This window comes from Suncus etruscus, chromosome 8 (assembly GCF_024139225.1).
Source record: "Suncus etruscus isolate mSunEtr1 chromosome 8, mSunEtr1.pri.cur, whole genome shotgun sequence".
In the NCBI taxonomy this organism is placed as follows: domain Eukaryota; kingdom Metazoa; phylum Chordata; class Mammalia; order Eulipotyphla; family Soricidae; genus Suncus; species Suncus etruscus.
The window spans coordinates 102,914,708-102,933,405 of NC_064855.1; the positions used below are offsets into that span (position 1 = coordinate 102,914,708).

At 35.4% G+C, this 18,698-nt stretch overlaps 1 non-coding gene across 1 annotated transcript; it reads right to left on the reverse strand.

The window, feature by feature from the left end:
* Nucleotides 1–8,919: 8,919 nt before the first annotated feature.
* Nucleotides 8,920–9,026, reverse strand: LOC126016916 (U6 spliceosomal RNA). Its single transcript, XR_007498600.1, has one exon. It is a non-coding gene; the product is annotated as a U6 spliceosomal RNA (small nuclear RNA).
* Nucleotides 9,027–18,698: the final 9,672 nt, after the last annotated feature.

Sequence of the window (18,698 nt, forward strand, 5' to 3'; positions counted from 1 at the left end):
CATATGGGATGCAAAGGATCAAACCAAGGCTCACCCCATGCAAGGCAAACACCCCTACCAGCTGCTTTACTTGTAGCTCCTCCTCATGTATTAGTTTAAAATAAACTTTTTTTTTTTATTTTTGGGCCACACTCTGAGACACTCAGGGGTTACTCCTAGATATGAGTGCAGAAATCGCTCCTGGCCCAGGGACTATATGGGACTCTAGGAATAGAATGTAGGTCCAGAACGGATGGGCCTTATTCAAGGCAAATGCCCTATCACTGAGCAATCTCTCCGGCCCCTAAAATAAACATTTACTTTTATATCTTAGTCTTTGCTCACACATAGTTGCAATTTAATCCCAATTCTTATGAGGCCATTTTCCCAATCCGGAACATTTGTTATAGAAACTAAATGTCCACTGTGAGGTATGATGATATATTAATAGATTACATAATTATGTATTCTATTAATATATTGTATTTTTATTCGGTTAAATTCTGCCATAGTTTAATTCACTTTTGTTGTTGTTCTTATATTTGGGCCACATTGGTTGTCGCTCAGGGGTAACTCCTGGCTATGCAGTCATAAATCACTCCTGGCTTTGGGGGACCATATGGGATGCCTAAGGATCAAACTGTGGTCTGTCCTAGGTCAGCTGCGTGCAAGGCAAACACCCTACTGCTGTGCCACAGTTCTTGTCCCAGTACTTAGTACTATTTGAGGCAATAACTTAATACTTAGCACTTTTTGGGGGTTCTATATCGAGCTATAAGGAAATATATAATGTTAACTAGCTTAAATTATACAATATATATAAAAATCTATTGTTTTGTTTTGTTTTTTATTTTTTGCCTGTAAACTCTGATTACTCACTCTGTCCAGGATTAGACTGCCATTTATCACAATGAAGATTATGATGTTTTATTTTATAAGTGAAGCAAGGAAGAGAGATTAAGATGATTGCAGTTCTGTGTAGTATGTAGGGAAAAAAGAACAAACTAACAGGTACAAACCTGTAGCATCAGTCCCCAGAGTTACCTTTATCTGAGGAAATTCAAGGGAACAGAAAATCAAGTTTAAAGGGATAAAATGCTCAGTTGGCCTTTGAAGGCTGTTAGTATTTTAATGTGGTGAAATACATTTTGAGGGCAATAAACATACCTTAAAGCATATGCCGTCATCTTAATTAATGTTACCTACAAATAATAACCAAAATTGTTACCTACAAATAATAGTAAGTTCTGCTTCTTGAGCTCTACTTAAACTGAACTAAAATGTCTTATTTTTATTTAAAAATATCACTTGATTTGCAAAATAACATAAACTGATTTATATCAATATAAAATATTTTAACTCCGGGCTCAGTAGATTTGGAAAGATTTATATTGCCAATATTTTTATTTATTATCATCATTATTATCATAATACTAGTCACTCAATTACTCATTTAAACTCATCAGTGATGTAAACATCTAGCTTCTGGAAAAACATACTGAACTTGAAATAATGAAAGTGATTTATATTTAGTTGATGCATTTTTTCATATGTAAATAGAAAAACTATATTTGGGAACATTTTCTAGCACTTGAAAAATGCATACAGAGATCATGAGACATGGAAAAATGTTTTATCTTACTATAGTTAAATTCATTTTAAAAGCGATATAAAATTCTAATTTGGACTTGGTTGATTCTAGGAATTATTTTCAGAATATTAATGTTTTTTCTTCATAGAGTTAAAGGACCTAGAAGGATTTGTTCCCTCTGACTTACTGAGCTCATCTCTTTCTGGTTTTAAGTCCACAGTTGGCAGTCTTTGAATACCATGCTCTCTGCTAAGCTGGTGCTCACTTTCAGCCATTCCAGCTCCCACAGTGGGCAGAGAGCCTTGATCCATGCTGCCCTCCTATTAGCAGTATCATTTTGCAAAGAAACTTCACTAAGCCTCACTTCAAATCATGTTTTAAGATGCTTGTCATGTAACCCCAGCCCTCCATCTAATAAATATCTCTGTGCTTCAAGCTTAACTTATGTGCACAGCCATTTCTTCTGGGCTTTGTTTAGTTCTATTGAAATAAGATTGCAAAATTCTCTCCTATCTTTCTTATTCAGTTGGAAAAAAAGAAACTGTTAGTAAGGTCACTTCTATTAAATTAAAAAAAAATAAAACAAAAACTTCAATCTTAGATTTGTCTTGCCTTTACACTTTCTCTTTAAGCTGTCTCAGGGCAAAGAGGTACTTACAGATACCAAAGTTTTATAAACAACAAAGGTTTTATAACAACCCAAAGGCATAGAAGTAAGAAGCACATGTGTGATTAGAAAAAAGTAATGTGGAAATAAAACTAAAGTTTAAAAATATATGTTATACTATATAATTAACTTAATATTGTTTGGTGATAATAAAAATTATAAACAATATAAAAGTAACAGTTGAATGTGATTACATGTAAAATAAATCCACACATTGTGAAATCACCGACCATGCATATTTTTCCATTCCCAGGTACATGCAGGTAGCATAGCCAAGAAGAATTAATAAATCGAACAAGTCAGGAAAGAATCCTGGAGTTAGTTTTCATCTGAGTTTGTGGTATCACTGTGTGCCAAAACCAAAGTACCTTTTCTTTATTCTCAGTAAAATTCAACCAGGTGGGGAAGGGTAGATATAGTTGGATGAACTTTTTACATATTAAAGTGTTAGGTGTAAAGAAAAGACAAAAATGGGAACACCTTGGATTTGGCTTCATAGCTGGGTATCATCTTACAATTTCACAGTCTGTTCAAAACAAAACAGAAAAAAATTGAGAAAGGCTAAAAAAGTTTTGTTCCACATTCTCCAACTGAGGTGGGAACCCCAGATCAGAATGTATAAAATGGTTGTTATTTTAGTTAGGTACAGTAAATCTTGCCTTTAAAAGCATCAAAGGTCATATTGTGTGTGGGTGTACCTATTTTAAACCCTGGGACCCACCCATTTCTGGGAGGGGTCTTGGGAACCGGATAGTAGGTGTAACCTTACCTGCTAGACCCTCCCATTCCTGGGAGGGGTCATGGAAATGTTAGATAAGGCTTGAACCAAGGGAATTCGCCCCTTTTGGCTTTCACACCCTTTTTGGCTTTCGCCCTTTTTGGCTCTTTGCCCTTTCTGTGCTGCTGTGCGCTCTGGCTTCTGGGTTTCTGTGTTCTGGTCTTTGACCAGCATGGAGCCCAAAGGGAAGATGGCTAACAGGAAATAAGATGCAGGGCTAGCAAAATATTGCTGTGCTTGAAAGGTTATGAATAGGCCACACACACGTGGTGGCTAGGGCATGAATAAAGTTGTTGCTTCCTGACGCCTAACTGTGAGTGAGTGATTTCACCTGGGCCTGGGACTCGCCGACTGCATGAAGGTTGCAGAGCCACGTAAACTGGGATGGCACGGAAAGAAATCCACTGCCATCCAGCCCCATCATTAATTATTTAACACAACAAATGGCGCTCCGAACTTTCACCTGAATCCTGGACCCAAGAAAACAGCAAATATGGTAATATTTCTGCTCTTCTGTTTTATTTTCGCTTTGTTCAAATGCAGTCAGCCCAAAGTGTTTGGCCACGTAAAGCCATGTTCAAAGATGGCCGTTACCCCTTCTAGGGTAAAAAGGGCAATTAAAAGAGGAGAGGTGGAAGCTTGCATCACCTCCAGCCTAGGCCCAGGCCCAAAACTGAAACTTTGTTACAAAAAACAAAAACCTGGGCCTCTTCAAAAACTTATTAAAAGTCTAAATTGGAAACGGAGGAGAAAAAAGACTATTGAAAATGGACTGATTTTCTGAGAACAACCTTCAGCTTGAATTTGAATTTCGACTTTGGAAATTTCGGAGGGGAAAAGCGGCGAAAAGCTCCTATCGGCCCAAAAGCAGGAATGCCTCAGCTCAGCTCAGCTCAGCTTTTGCTCCGCTGCAAGCCTGGAAAGGTGAAACAGCAGAAGCAAACCTGCAACCTCATGGTATACAGAACCGTCTGCGGGGCCTGAAACTGAAAGGAAGCCACGTGGTGAAATCAGCGTGGGACAAACCAACATCTGAACTTTAAAAGTTTACAGAAGCCACGTGGTAAAATCAATGTGGTGGCTAGGGCTTGAATAAAGTTGTTGCTTCCTGACAACTGACTGTGAGTGATTGATTTCACCTGGGCCTGGAACTCGCCGACTGCATGGAGGTTGCAGAGCCACGTGGATTGGGATGGCACGGAGAGAAATCCACCGCCATCCAGCCCCATCGTTAATTATTTAACACAACAAATGGCGCTCCGAACTTTGACCTAAATCCTGTACCCAATAAAACAGCAATAATGGTAATATTTCTGCTTTTCATTTTCATTTTGGCTCTTTTCGGGTGCACTGAGCCCAAAACACTGGGCCACGTGCAACAATGTTCAAAGATGGCCGTTACCCCTTCTAGGGTAAGAAGGGCAATTAAAAGAAGAGAGGTGGAAGCTTGCATCACCTCCAGCGCAGGCCCAGGCCCACAACTGAAACTTTGTTACAAGAAACAAAAACCTCGGCCTCTACAAAAACTAATTAAAAGCTTAAATTGGAAACGGAGGAGAAAAAAGACTGTATTTAAAGTGGACTGATTTTCTGAAAATGACCTGCGGCTTGAATTTGGATTTCGACTTTGAAAATTTCGGACTGAACTTTTAGTTTAAATAACTTTGAACTTTGAATATCCAAAAGCGCCCTGTGAGGTGTGGCCAAAAACTGGCTTGCTAAGTGCTGCCCGGAGGAAAAAAGCGGCGAAAAGCTCCTATCAGCCCAAAAGCAAAAACGCCTCGGCTCAGCTCAGCTCAGCTTTTGCTCCGCGGCAAGCCTGAAATCCATTCTCCAGATCACTAAGGTAAAACAGCAGAAGCAAACCGGCAGCGGGCAGCGGAACCTGCGACCTCATGGTCAACAGAATCGTCTGCGGGGCCTGAAACCATGAAAGGAAGCCACGTAGTGAAATCAGCGTGGGACAAACCAACATCTGAACTTTAAAAGTTTACAGAAGCCACGTGGTAAAATCAACGTGGTGAGATCAGCGTGGAACAAATTAATCATTTAAACTATGATTTTAGGTGTAGAAACTTAGCAGGTAATTTTATAGTTTACTCATAGTTGGTGATGGGATAAGTTTTAGTTAGTGGTTAAAAAATAAAAAAAGGAAGGTAATACAGTTTAACATCTAATTTCTAACCACCTGCATCTTTGTCTTAGTCATTTTCTTTATAATTTAAATGTGTTTTATTATCTTTCAAAGTTAATATTTTCTATTGCAAAATGTTTTACTGTGTATTTTAATGTACTTAGCCTGTTTTTAAAATGTATGTTATGCATGTATGCTGCAGTACTTGTGTATAGAAAAGGTATAGGAACAATGAAGTTCCCCCAATATAGTTTAAAAGTATAGGAACATGAAAGTTCCAAAATAGTGCTTGGTAAAAAAGCATTAATAGAGTTTTAGGTTACAGGTGTAAAGTATATTTTGCAAAAATATGTTTTTGAAAAGGGCTGGTATATTAATTTTCACTCTATTACGTTGGTGCATAAAAATATTTTAAACCCTGGGACCCACCCATTTCTGGGAGGGGTCTTGGGAACCGGATAGTAGGTGTAACCTTACCTGCTAGACCCTCCCATTCCTGGGAGGGGTCATGGAAATGTTAGATAAGGCTTGAACCAAGGGAAATCGCCCCTTTTGGCTTTCACGCGCCCTTTTGGCTTTTTGCCTTTTTGGCTCTTTGCCCTTTTTGCGCTGCTGTGCGCTCTGGCTTCTGGGTTTCTGTGTTCTGGTCTTTGACCAGCATGGAGCCCAAAGGGAAGATGGCTAACAGGAAATAAGATGCAGGGCTAGCAAAATATTGCTGTGCTTGAAAGGTTATGAATAGGCCACACACACGTGGTGGCTAGGGCTTGAATAAAGTTGTTGCCTCCTGATGCCTAACTGTGAGTGAGTGATTTCACCTGGGCCTGGGACTCGCCGACTGCATGGAGGTTGCAGAGCCACGTGGATTGGGATGGCACGGAGAGAAATCCACCGCCATCCAGCCCCATCGTTAATTATTTAATGCAACAATTGTGTATACATATTCTCAAAACAATCAGCTTTTCCCAATACTTGTCTTATACATATTATATTTTTTCATAGACTTAACTAAACATGAACATTAGAACCTAATTGCATATAAACTTAATTTGAAAATTCTTAAACATTATTACACAGAGCAATGTAATAAAGTCAAGAACATCTGTGTTCCTTTTCCAAAACTTTTCTAAATAAAATTATAAGAACATTTCTGTAGATTTATTTACATTTTGAAGTCTGGTAAAATTTTCTTACAATGAACACTGTAATAGGAGTCCATAGTATCAATGTTTCTTTTCCATTGACTTCTTAGATTAAGACATAACAATGTCTTTTTAGCACACAGGGGCCAGAGCAGTAGCACAGTGATAAGTTGTTTGCCTTGCTTGCAGCTTACCCATGATAGACCTGGGTTAAAACCCAGGCATCCCATATGGTCCTCCAATCAAGGAGCGATTTCTGAGCTCATTGCCAGAAGTAAACCCTGAGTGTCACTGGATGTGGCCCCAAAAATATAAAACAAAAAAATTTTGGTAGACATAATTTTAAGAATAAGTTTTTAAATGATATACACAATCAAATGTTACAATAATTGGGAAATATTCCCTAGGATAGTTGAGAATTATGAAAAATCTAAGAACATTATGCATTTCCCTGGAACTGAGCAAATATTAAACCATTGAAGTTGGATAAAAATTATCTGCTTGCAGTGGAGCATAAAACACAAGAGTAGCTATTAAAAACTACAGGTATATCTCACAGTTAAACCAGAAATATAGTGCTTAATGCAAATATGATCAAGAGATTAACCTAGAAGAAAGTTGCAGGAGGTACTGAAAGAAGCTTCTCATTTGGGCTTCAGCTGGGCTTAAATCCTGCATCTGCTCTATCTCCCCCTTCTTTAGTATGTTGGTGAGGTCTTCTGGGTTGGAAAGGCCTTCAGTTACTACTCCAGAATCTGGGTTGGGAAACCCCTTCATCTCTCTGCTGATGGTCCCCCTTAAAGGGGATTTCTCTTTGGCTTCTACCCCATCAGTGACTTTGATAAGCTACTGCAATCTTGAGGAGCACTCCTGGCAGAACTGGGGCCATGTGCTCCGATGTTCTGGTGAAGGGCACTGCCCATTCAGTCCAGTCCAAGGAGGGCGTCATGCTGATTATCCACCAGACACAGTGGTCCTCAAACTATGGCCCGCGGGCCACATATTGTATTTGTATCTGTTTTGTTTCTTCATTGCAAAATAAGATATATGTAGTGTGCATAAGAATTTGTTCATAAGTTTTGTTTTTACTATAGTCAGACCCTCCAATGGTCTGAGGGACAGTGAACTGGCCCCTGTTTAAAAAGTTTGAGGACTCCTGCGAGGGTCAAATAATTTTCTATCTTTACGGTTATTTGGAGCTTTGATGCTCACTGTTTGATGCTCACTATTCGAGCACCAGTCATAAAATAAATCCCACATATTGTGAAATCAACCCACACACGTAATTCCACTCCCAGACAGATGGATTTGATGCAGGTAGCCACAAAGAATTAATAAACCAATCCAGTGGTTTATTAAACCAATGGAATCAGTTTGCTTTTCTTCTCATGATATCTTCTCATGATATCTCTGCATGCCAGAGTCAAACTGTCTTTTCTTTCTTTTCAGTACTAATTGTTGGTGAGGGTAGAGTAAGATCCATGTAGACTTGTACATATCAAAAAGCTAGGTTAAAAGGAAAGAGAAAATCAAATCAGGCGTGGAATAGGGGAAACCTTTGTTTTGGGTTAATACTTGGGTGTGATTTTAGTTACTAATTAATGTAAAAATAAAGTCATTTTAATATATATATTTTATTCTAATAAAACAAATTTTCATCTCTATTCTGTATAGGTGTATTTTTTCTGAAAGACAATAGTAGTTGTTATATAAATGTAAATTAATTCTGTCATTTTTAGATTACTGAAAGTTAGTAACAATAAATAGTTGTTTTAAATTTTGATGGATCCCAGGGATAGTGCAGAAGTTAAGGCACTTGCCTAGCAAACCTGGTTTGAATCTGAATACTGCATATGGTTCCCCCAAGTACTATTATGAGTGATACCAGGAGCAAATTCAAGAGTAAATTTTGGACAACAAAATCCAGAAATAAACAAATAAAAAATAGTCATTAGATATTTAATTTATAGTATTTTATAAGTTGGAAATAAAATGATCCTTACATGTAATTCACATGCCAAATCTTTCAGAAAAAAATAATCATAACCACTCTCAGTATTTTTTCAAGTGAACTTTCTTATATTTTTAATATGGATAGAATGAAAACTTTAAAATTATTTATACATATATTTTGTTTTCTCTGACAAATTTTTACCCAATTATTAATATTCTTCTCATATTTAACTATAAGCTTCATAGATAACTAAACAAATTTTCTTCAGATTTTACTTAGAAATTTTATCTAATACTTTCGTGAAATGTGTAATATATTAACTAATTGGCACAAAGTATTATTACTCATAAAATAACTTCTCATCATCTACTACTCACAAGGCCCCATGTGTATCTTTATGCATGCTAAGAGCAATTGTGCATGGTAGGTGTCATTCTACTCATATATAGGTTAAAATATAGATGTTTTTCTGTCAGGAACAACAATGAGTATACTTTACCTATGTGAAACCCTAAATTCCATCTCTAGCACTACAAATAGCAACAACAAAACCAGACAAAGGAATGAAAATTTAGAAAGCAAAAGACCAGAAATAGTATCTCAACTCTGCTCTATGAAATGTAAACACCAAAAGGAAAAGTTTATTAACTAGTTATAAAATTCTTTTTTTTTTTTTTAATATGGAACGCTTCACGAATTTGCGTGTCATCCTTGCGCAGGGGCCATGCTAATCTTCTCTGTATCGTTCCAATTTTAGTATATGTGCTGCCGAAGCGAGCACAAATTATTATTATGTTTGTACTTTATTTTTCTTATTCTTCATTTTCTTTTTACATTCTCAATAATGTCACTTAGTCAATAAAAATTTTTTAATGAATAACTCAAAATACTTGTGTCAACAAGATAGTTTGGAATTTAAGCCACTTAACTAGCATGGATTTGGCTAGGTTTGATCCCCAAAATGCTGTATGTTAAACAGAACCCAAGCTTAATCATCAGAAATAAGTCATGAATGCTACCAGGTGGAACCTTGGAACAATAATACTACAACAAATAAAAAAAACAAAAAACAATTAAACAGTAAATGTATCTCCAACAGTTTACAGACAACTTTATAAACTAACTAAAATAGCACATATTAAAAAAAAACCCAGAATAGAAAAAAATCCTGATTAATGTGAATACATGACACAATTGCAATTTACTAAGCTCAGTAATATATTAAAAAGATTGTATATCATGAACAAATTAAATTTACTCCATAAATGTAAAATGTTCCATTATAAATAAATACTAATAAAATATATTATCATATCTGTGGGTAAAAGATAAATTTTGACAAAAATTATTCATTTATGCTTTTAAAAATGCTCAACAAAAGAGCAATAGGGCTCAGAGACATAATACAGGGATTGGAGATTAAATTGCTTGTCTATGTGGCAGAACCTGGCTTGTTTCTGAGTACTGCATGTTGTCTCTTCAAACACCACCTGGAAAAAGCCCTTAGAAAAAGCCAGTACCCTGATAATCAATATGTTTTACCCATTCCCCGTACTCCCAGATAAATGTAGAAAAGTTACCTTAACAAAATATATATTATAAACAATAATCTCACGGTTTACATAATACACAATTGAAATTTGAAAACTTTTTCCCTCAGAGTAGGCAAAGTCCAGGGCAGATATTCTTATTTTATTCACTTACAATGTATATTGTCATTATATAAAATATTACTCATTTCTTTTTGAAGTTTCTAACTTCTCATTTCTTTTTGGACTAAACAAGAAATAAATAATGTTTTTATTTTTTAAAGAACTTGATGTGATATACTTCCTATTCTATATCTTTTAATTCTTTATAGAAACCTTTGTAATTTATAAAAATTTTTCATAGTAGAGTTTCAGACATAGAATGTTTCAGGGCCAATCTCAACTAATAGTTTACCTCCCTCCAACAATGTTCCCAGAGTACTTACTAAGCCACCGTCCTTATTCTTCAGCCTGCCAGTAAAATAGGCCCTTTTTAGATTTTAATTGAAAAAGTTTGGGTCTCATGATTTCATTGTCAATTACTTTGCTTGGATAATTAGTTCTTTTCTTTCTTAACACCACTAGTGCACCAGAGATCTCTTGGCCCCTGTCCCCCCATTCCTTTATATTTGTGTTTCTCCTCCTCCTCTCAAATCATTCCTTCTCCTCACTATATTCTGGGGCCAAGAGTGTTCTAGGCAACTTTAATATAAACTATTATTATACTTCAAGCAGTTTTTCTAAATACTCAAACAAGTGATATCATTCTGCAATTATCCTTTTTCTTCTCACTTACTTCATGTAATACAATATCTTCCAGTACCATCCATATTGTAGCAAATTGCTTTATTGTATCATTTCTTATACCTTCATAATACTTCATAGTTTATATGTTACATTTTTTTTGTGTGTGGTTTTTGGGTCACACCCGGCAGTGCTCAGGGGTTATTCCTGGCTCCAGGCTCAGAAATTGCTCCTGGCAGGCACGGGGGACCATATGGGGCACCGGGATTCGAACCGATGACCTCCTGCATGAAAGGCAAACGCCTTACCTCCATGCTATCTCTCCGGCCCCTATATGTTACATTTTTATGATCCACTAGTCTGTTGTTGGGCATCTAGGTTGATGCCAACTCTTAGTTATTGTACTGAGTGCTGCAACATAGAGTGTTGTGCAAACATCCATTTGGATGAATGTTTTTATGATCTGGGGATAGATACGCAAATGCAGAATTCCTGAGTCATATAGCAGATCAATTCTTAGTTTACTGAGAATCTTCTATACTGTTTTCCAAAGGTGTCAGACTAGGCAGCATGCACACTATCAGTGGATGGGAGTTCCTTTCTCACCATATCACAACTAACACAAATTTTTCCCGGTATTTTAAAGATGTGCCCTCTTCACTGAATTAAGATGTTATCTCATTTTGTCTTGATTCGGATATTTTTATAACAATAAGTTAAGATGAGCATTTTTTTCATGTGTTTTTTGGCCATCTATTGGTCTTCCTCAGAGAAGTGTCTGTTCATTTTAAAGGAATAAGCTATCTCTGGTCAGCCAAAGACCCCTTTTTTCTCCTTTATGAGCTTTGAGAAATGTCCTACGTTCTCAAAAAGAGGAGGTTGACCTCTGACTTACCAGGAGAAGAGTGTTAATTCTTTATTTTTATTTATTTATTTATTTATTTTTTGGTTTTTGGGCCACATCCGGCGGTGCTCAGGGGTTACGCCTGGCTGTCTGCTCAGAAATAGCTCCTGGCAGGCACGAGGGACCATATGGGACATTGGGATTTGAACCAACCACCTTTGGTCCTGGATCGGCTACTTGCAAGGCAAACGCTGCTGTGCTATCTCTCTGGTCCCGAGTGTTAATTCTTGAAGGCTTGCAGGGTCAGCACAACTGGTGTCCAAAGAAAAATACAAGAACAGTGGAACAGGAAAACCGTGACATATATGTGGAAAGATTCTTTTTGATGTACTCCCCCCAAACAGTGAGTAGATTGACATGTTTTGGGAGACACTGGGAAGATAGAATCCTAGCCATACCTTTTCCATTAAGATGTCACATAAATTGTCCTGTGTTAAACATTACTTGTATCGCTTGTGCTGGACTGTATATGCTGTACCCAATATTGAGTTAATTCTGGTTCTTATTTTTTTCACGCAGAACTGGAGATCATATTTTCAGAAAGCAACTCTAGTCATGCTTTAGAATTGTGTTTGAAATTAATATCTGGTTCCCCAATGAGGACACATTGGATACCAAAATTTGGAAACAGGTTAAGGTCAATGTTTACAGGGTACAAAGAAAGGGGATTCAGATCCCACTCCACAATTTCGGATAACTTTTTGGGATATTTGGGGATATTGTTGCTCTATCATCCAGGTTTTGAATAAGGTTGCTACATATGAGATGAAAGAAAAAGAGTTGAGTAAAGGAATCTATAAGTGGATTAATGTCAAAGCAGACAAGGCCTCTTTGACTGAGAAAATTATCCCCTTAACGTTCCCACAAGAGGTACTTTTGTGAGTCATCCCATTAATCAAGATGTAACTGGAAGTAAGGCAGAATCTAGAGATCCTCCTGTGTTTATGCCCCTTAAAAGAGAGGTGACTTCCCAGTGAGACAGATTATCAATCTAAAGGCTTTCTCTATTTCTCTTTGAATTTACTACTGAATGTGCTGAAACTTATCCTCTAATAAGGATTATTTGTATATTTTTGTGTGTCATTTGTTTATTATCTTATCTCTTTAATGTTATTCTTTTCTGTTTTTCAAACTGTATTTGAGTCAGATTGGCTATTGTTGTCATGTTAAAAATTTGTTTATTTCATGAAAGATTTGTTGGAAATATTCTCCATTATTTATTCATATTTTCTATTACTTTTTCTTTATTTTGCCTGTAACTTCCACTGTATGAGAATTTACTGTATATATATGTATTGGTCAACATCACAGCTTACATAAGTATTTTCTCTCAGTGTGTGTGTGTGTGTGTGTGTGTGTGTGTGTGTGTGTGTGTGTGTGTGTCTTTCAGAAGTATTGGGAAGCTCCACAATGCTAAGCAAAGCTGTTTAGTGCATGAGTTTGCGGTCATATTTTCTCAGGTCTTTCCAAGCATGCACCTGTCCTGGTCATAAATATCTAAATTGTTATATGAATAGAAACTTTTTAGTAATGCCAAACAACAAAACCACATCAGTTTTAATGTTTAGACCTAGAGACATTTAGAGTTTACAGAGGGAGAGTCCATAAGAACAGACAAAAACATAAAACTTTCTGAAAACTTCTAAACTTACATTTTATGCTCCAGAAGTTGCTAAACTGATGTTTGTTTTAGACCACAAAAAACAGATTGTCAAAATATAACTTTAATTTCTTTAACTCTCAAAAATATTCCTCTTCCATGTATGTCAGTGTGTTGCTCATTTGACCTAAGCTTTAGAATAGTGTTTGAAAAACATGAAATTTACCACACCCTTTTCAAAATTGGATAGATCAGTTAGAGGACCCCAATAGTTCAACTTTCTTTACAAAAAAAAATACCCCAATTCCACAAAATCTAATTTGTTCTTTAAGGTTGGGTTGGGTAACCCACTTTAAGAAACATTGAAATTCTACTGAATAACTCATTTCCTTCTTGGAAGTGCTGTGTTTGATTAAATAAATGTAAGGAACTTGTAACTGCCCTTAAGGTAGCTACCATGAAGGTTAAATAGAGCCAAGCAGTGTTATTTCATATAAAGTCAGTGTCGTTTCCTCTGGAAGAAATGGCTATCTTTCCACATGGGTCACATAGGCTATTTAAAAAGAAATGTGAGTTTAGAGGAGACCTCTTAAGAACAAAATAAAACATTATAAAAAACTTTCTGAACACTTTTAAACTTATGTTTTATGCTTCAGAAGTTGCTAAATGATGTTAACTTGTTAATTTTCAAATGTTTTAACAATTAATTTTGACAGAATCCTTGATTTCAGATGCTATGGGGAAATGGAGCCTTGGAGATATATATTCTGCCAGATCTGAAGTATCACATAGTTTTTTTTAGTATGAGGATCATCATGGCAATATTTAGAACATAAGAAGCTTAAATATATATGATATACTTAACTGCCTTTATTTCTATCTTGAAATCTATTAAGATACACATATATGTATCATTTATTTCAAATACATATATTTGTGAATACACAATTATAGGCATATATGTAATAATCTGCATTATATAAGTATATGCATAAGTCTTTACACTCTAGTTATAAATATGAGGATATAGATAGATGAATAGATAATATGTACAATGATGAATGGGAATTGTTTGGCAGCAATTGTGATCTGGAATAATTACATATAATTATTTTATGTACTGTAATTATAGATATAAAACGATTGAATTTACTAGTTAAATAAAAAGAGAAATGGAGAACTTTAGAGAATTTTGATGAATTAAACTGTTTTGAATGGGCAGAATTTTTCATACATTGGTAATCTACATGTTAATATTATAAGTGAGCATATTAATAATTGTGTTACTAAAATCTTCATGTTTTCCTTAAGAATTATTTGTTTCATTAATTTAAAATACAGAGTATCTTTGTCCAGAAGAGTCTCTAAACTATGACATATGTTTCATTGATAAACAGTTGTAAACTATTTACTCTTTATTTTTTCACTGTAGATTATTTTTATTAAAAGGTAGTATTTGGGGGGGGCACAACTGGTGACACTTAGGGTTTACTCCTGGATCTGTGCTCAGAAATTGCTCCTGGCTTGGGGGATCGAACTGTGGTCTGTCCTGGGTCAACCACGTGCAAGGCAAATGCCCTATTGCTGCCCCATCACTCCGACCCCTAAAACGTAGTACTTTTAACTAGATTCATAATACTTGCTATTAATTCTCTATGGTCCTTATTTTAGATTAATAGAAAATAAAGTAAGAAGCACTGCTTAAAGTAATTTGTATACTATGTTTTTCTATACTATTTGTTAGTTTTTATGGTGGCACAGCTGGAAATACCCAGAGTTTACTTCTGGCTCTAGACTTAGGGTTCACTCCACTGGGCTTTGGGACAATATGGCATGCTGAGGATTAGACGTAGGTCCACCATGTGCAAAGCACATCTCCTACTTGTTCTGCTATTTCTCAGGCCCCTGTGTTATATACTTTTTAAGAAATAAAATGTGTGGGTTGGGTTGAATCAGTGACACAGCAATAGGGCGTTTGCCTTGCATGTGGCTGACCTAGGACAGACAGCAGTTTGATCTCCCAGAGACCCATATGGTCCCCCAACACAGGAGTGATTTCTGAATGCAGAGCCAGGAGCAACCCCTGAGTGTCACTGGGTGTGGCCCAAGAACCCCCAAAAATAATGCAGAGAGAATGAAATTTTGAGAAACTGCTGATCGTTCTCTTTGAAATAAATATACTCTAAGTAATTAAATGTAACTATAGATTTAAAATGATTGAATTTACTAGGTAAGTAAAAAGAAATAAAAGTACTCTTTGAAATAAGTGTACTCTAAGTAAATAGTACACTATAAATAAATAAATAAATAAATGTTCTCTTAGAAATAAATGTACTCTAAGTACATAGTACACTATAAACTACTAAAAAATTTCATTATTTTGATGAATATTTTGTAACATATTCATAAAAATGATAAAAACTTGTTGATCGCTAGAATCAAAAAGCTACATTATGCAACAATTTTTACCAAATTGTCAGGTTTAGTATGCACCATATTATTATTAAGACATTAGATTTTCATTAAAGGTTAAGAAATTGAATGTTTCAGAAAGTGGCTTGTGTTAAGTAAATTATGTAAATTAATAACTAAATTAGCCTGCATTGAAGAAATATGCTAATTTTTAACCTGCTGACTTACTCTTTGAAAATTGTTAAATGCTGAATCTGTCTAAACATTTCAGTTTGAGTGCATTATTAAAATGTAATGATAGATTTATTTGCTCAATTTGTACTTAATTCCTATAAGTGTTATTCTGTGTAACTATAATTAAGCTCCCTAAAGCCTTCTTTGATAAGTGATCCCTTTGTATTGCTACTTTATTAAAGTCAAGTAAAAAATAATACATTGATACTTGAAGCACTTTTGTGCATAGATTTTTTTTATGTATCCTCCCTGTCATTAAACTACTTCATTCACTCTTCTATGTTTCCCATATTTTATTGCTTATTATAATCAGGAACCACAGTTCTTTACAAAATCAAGTATTTTTTTAAACTTATCAGAAGGATTATTATCTTCCCTAAATTACTACAGTTTTATTTCTCCTCAGCATAGATAGAAGCTCTTAAAATGGAATTACTATGGGTAGCATTTATTCCAAATTCATGCTGCCTTGTTTGTTAATAGGGTACTAATGTATGCATTATTAATTATGTAAAATTAATAGAATGTTGTAAAGGAAATGATGTTTTATTTGATCTCTCTTTTAGTGATCTGTTCTGGCAGTGCTCAGGTTTTACCCCTGACTTTGTTCTCAGTTCATTTCCTATGAGATAATTTGGGGTATTGCGGACTAAAGCTAGATCAGCGTCATGCAAGTACCTTTGGTGTTATATTTCTGGATCTTATTACAGTTAGTAATCATTTTATTTACTATTTATGAATTAAGTTAAGAAGATACTTGGTTTAAATGAATAAACTTTATTGGATATTTTATATAACAGTTTACCAGAAGCTATATAATCTATATAGTAAATAGGATTTATAATAATATTCAAATGCTTGAAATATACTCGACTTGCTTGCAGCAGCTAAAATTTGTTCAATTCATGTTATTGCATATGGTACCCAGATCAATATCAGGACTCATTCCTAAATAAAAAATTAAGAATAGCCAATGACTACTTTCAGTTATGGGCAAACTCTTCCCCCAAAGATAGATTTACAATTTCTAAAAGAATAAAAATGCATATTTTAACAAATTAGCTGGGAAAAGTTATGATTTAATTTGTAGAAAAAATATAAGAAATTAGCAAAAAGTACTATATAATTATACATGAATACATAATAAGTGCACATTGGAATTAATATAATATTTGCAGATAGGTATATCCTATAGATTTTATTTATAGATATATTGTGATAGTTATAAAATAATCACTAAGTAAAATGGTAAATTTCCATTACAATTCTCTTTTGCTACTTATATTAAATCCATAGTATCAATGCTAACATTTTTTAGTCAGTTTGTCTTTCTCTGAGTTCACAATTTAGACCTCAAGTTTAAAATGAAAGTATCTAATGTAGACATTAAAAAAATACATTTTAACACCATTTATTAGACTTATATTTTACTCAATAATTTTAGAGAAATATTTTGTGCGAAGTGTTTAGTATATAATTTGGAGAGGTAGAGAAAAAGTGTCAATTAAGTTTTAGTATACGTCTTCAAAAGAAGATTAAGCAATAAGCCCTTTGTGTATTATCTGCCAATAAGTATTAATAGATAGCAGATCCCTGTGATTAGAAACTAATTACTGTTTAGGAATGTGGATTCCTAAATTCTTTCATTATTTTTATATAATTTTCATTTCATGATTTTAGGGAGAGGTTTCATTCAGCGCCACACAGTGATGCTGAGTTTTACCCCTGGTTCTGTTGTAAGGTATAACTCCTAATGGCTCTGGGAACCATGTGGTGCCAAGGAACATAGCGCTGAAGGATGTGTACTTTTGAATACAGGCTAGGGTGAAGGGTGAGGAATTCTTCCTCGATTTTAGATTATTTTAAATTAGGACCAATAAGGATTGTATTAACTGAGAAGCAGTTCTCTCGACATTTAGTCCTTTGCATTTCTTTTTTATTGTGACCTAAGTGCATTACAAATCTTTCACTGCATCATTTATGGTACATAGTGACAATGAATGAGGGCATTCCCACCACCAGTGTTGTACTCTTTCCACCCCTGCTCCCAGCATGTATCCCATATTTTCCTCCTTTACCCCCCAGAATGCTAATTCAACTGGTCTCCACTTTACAGCTTGTTGTAGATTGAGCATCCATTCCACCATCATTGGAGATAAAAAGGATAAGAAAAAAGGGAGAAATAAATTTGGTAACAACTACCAAAATAAGAAAGAGGAGAGAGGAAAAATGGAAGAAAAAAAATGGAAGAAAAAAGAAAAAAAAAAGAAAGAGAAAAGTGGAAGAAAAAAGAGAAGGAAAATAAAGTCAAATACTAACAAATCAAACTAAAACAAGAAAAAGTAAGGGTGCTGGAGTGGCAGGGTTTGGCGTCCCCCCCCCACTATTTTTTTTCATAGGCACAGTAAGCATTGAGGAAGAAAGAGAATTCCCGTGGCCTAAGAGATTCAGGGTTTCTCCATCCTTGAAGCATATCATCATGGGATCAACCCCTAGCTCCATATATACTCATTACCCCATCCCAGGATTGGGAGATGAGGGGGTAGAAGTAGGAGTAGGGGAGAGGCAATACATGATAGGGGCTATATACAGTATATATATGAATTGTCTAGCTGGACAAAGGCCTCCTGGGCTGTCCACTTAGTCTAGAAGACCAAGATACCCCCCATGCCAGACTGGCCTTAAAGGCCAGGGCTGGCAACTGAGCTCTGGAGGGATGAGGAGGAGGGAAACTCCTCCCCTATGCATTTTCAAACTGGAGAGGGAGGCTGCAGCTGGATCCAGAAGACCCCACATGCCAGGATTCCTGCTCCTCTCCTACTTTTATGACATTATTTCATATCAGTTTTATCAATACACATGAATTTCTGTCTGGAAAATTCATCTTTTCAACTCAGCTAAAATAATGTAATCCCATACTCCTTGCTATATAAAACAACTAGGTGACTATATTTATAAAAGACATATTTCTAGAACCCTCACATATATGCTCATCAGAAAACACCAGAAGTCCTTTTAAGAGAAACAATA